The sequence below is a fragment of the Durio zibethinus genome, chromosome 11 (genome assembly GCF_047325235.1).
Source record: "Durio zibethinus cultivar Kanyao isolate XHJ-2024 chromosome 11, ASM4732523v1, whole genome shotgun sequence".
In the NCBI taxonomy this organism is placed as follows: Eukaryota; Viridiplantae; Streptophyta; class Magnoliopsida; order Malvales; family Malvaceae; genus Durio; species Durio zibethinus.
The window spans coordinates 10,451,637-10,454,155 of record NC_143172.1 but is presented as its reverse complement, the minus strand read 5'-3'; the positions used below and the strand labels follow the sequence as shown (position 1 = coordinate 10,454,155).

General features: G+C 29.4%; 1 non-coding gene across 1 annotated transcript; it reads right to left on the bottom strand.

Annotated features, from left to right (window-relative positions):
* Nucleotides 1-2,039: 2,039 nt before the first annotated feature.
* LOC149516050 (small nucleolar RNA R71) lies at nucleotides 2,040-2,146 on the bottom strand. Its single transcript, XR_016346752.1, has one exon. It is a non-coding gene; the product is annotated as a small nucleolar RNA R71 (small nucleolar RNA).
* Between the last annotated feature and the right edge of the window lie 373 nt (nucleotides 2,147-2,519).

The window sequence follows — 2,519 nt, the reverse complement described above, 5'->3', positions numbered from 1 at the left end:
TAGTGAGGATTTCTCTCCATCTTGGCATTTGGTTTGAAATTTCTACTATTTACACTCTAAGATATATGTGTTTACTCGTTAATTCTCATTTTATTGCATTTTAATTCATGTTTTTACAAGCTGTTTGGATGATTTTCTTTGTAAGCATTTTGTTTTTCCAAATTTTGCACTAGTTTTGAATTATAATTCATTGAGTTTTTGAATTTCAACTTATTGATGCAATTTCTTTATTGATTCATGTTATAAGCTTATAGATCTAGGTTGTATTCACTCATTTTAAGTTCATTTAATTTGTAGAATTTTAGATCTAATTTTCTTGCTGTAAATTTTGTTTTTCTAGATTTGAATTCTTCTTTTTGGTTTCAAGTGTTTTAGCTAGTTCTTGAGCTTTTGCTTTTTAAATTGTTCTTCAATCTTGTTTTGCTCTTAGTTTAGTTACTATTTTTATAATTTCTATTTTAAGTTCATCCAATTCATTGAAGCTTAGATCTAATTTTCTTGTTGAGTTTTGCTCTTTTCAAATTTGCAATTCATTTTCAATTTTTCCTAGCTCATTGGAACTTTACACTTTTGGTTCCTTACTTTTCATTTCAATTCTGTTTTTACTTAGGCTAATATATGTTATAAGTTACAACTTGTTTGGTTTATTCCTTTAAAATTTTCTTAGTTGGAAGTTAAAATTAGTTAAGGTAGTTAAGGTTAGTTGTTAGTTAGTTATTTTGATTATGTTTACCTTACTACTATTTTACTTGCTTCTTACAATTGCTATTTTAAATTTTTAGATTAGAATTATATTTTAATCCATGTTTAGTTTATTGCCTACCATTTTAGCTACTATTTTTACACATTATTTTGTTTTACTTAGTTTACATGTTACATGCTTACACCTTACTATATTTGTGTTAAATGTCTTGTTTGATTTTATCTTTTTAGTTAGCTTAATTTCATGTTTACCTTTGTTTAATTAAGCCAACTTTAGATAGGATATGGGGATAAAAGGTACTTAGGCTAGGAATCTTTTTAACTAATCCTTGTGTGATCAACATATAAGCTTTTTATTCTTTATTATTACTTGTACGGCATGTATGCTTATAGAATATCTGAATCAAGTTTTTGACACTATTGCCGACGATTAGGAGTCAAGAGTCATAGGCTAATATCGTGCTTCACCATGCTCATCTATAGATTAGTTCACCCCTTAGTTCACATAGCTTTAGTATAGATAGTTTAGACATAGCTATAACCCTAAAACCCTGAATATTTATTTGTTTAGATATAGGATTTTAGCTTTTCGCCTTTGGTACTTGTGAACTACCCAACATTATATTCTATAATCCTTGAGGAGACAATACTTGGAATGCTCCAATTTATTACTTGATTACAGGCTCTATACAAAAGTAGCAATCAAGTTTTTGATGCATTTGACGAGGATTATAGCGGTGTTCACAATATCAATAAAAAATTTCTAAGCTTCTATATTTTAAACTCTCTTTTATTTTTGTTTATTTTTCTTTTGCTTTTCTTTGATCTTTTCTTGTTTGTATGCACAAATCTAAAAGTGTTGACTTAGCTTCAGTTGGTTAAGAGATAAAGAGAACCTTTAGAAGAAAAAGAAAAGAGCAATCAACACCAACTGCACCTACTTTTATGGCGAATGCAAATATAAAGGGCAAAGAATTTTGAGGGACTATGTAGTTCCCAATGCAGATTATTTTTAGCCATCCATCCGAAAGCCAGCTATTCAAGCCAATAACTTCAAGATAAAGCTTTCAATTATACAAATGGTCTAAACTTCTATGCAGTTTGAAAGACTACCAAGTGATAATCCAAATCTACATCTTTCTAATTTTCTTAAACGTTATGATTCTTTTTATTACAATAATATTTTTTATTAGACTATTAGACTAAGATTATTTTCTTTTTCTCTCAGGGACAAAGCAAAACGTTGGTTGTCTTTTTTACCATCAGGCTCAATTACAACATGGGATGACCAAGTTCAGAAATTTTTGGCAAAATTTTTCTCATCAACAAAGATTACAAAACTAAAGAATGAGAGTACCACTTTTATGTAGGTTAATGGTGAAACTTTGTATGATGGATGGGAAAGATTTAAAGAATTGCTTAGAAAATGCTCACATCATAGTTTACCCCAGTGGCTCCAAATTTAGATCTTTTACAATGGTCTTATACCAACCATGAGAATCACCTTAGATTTAGCGGCTAGAAGGGCTACAATTAGCAAGACTCCTAAAAAGGCTAATTAGCTAATGGAAGAAATGGTTGTCAATAATTACCAGTGGAGCATGGAAAGAAAGGTCAATAAAAAATCTACTGGTTTATTTAAAGTTGATGATATTACTTATATTAACTCTCAATTAGCTACCTTTACAAAAAAGATTGAAGCCTTAGGAACCCAATCATAAGCCAACCTTGTTAATGCTAGACAAAGTCTGTTTGTATCCTGTGACATATGTTAAGGACCTTATTCATAAAAAAAATCCAATATAAGGTAAAACTTG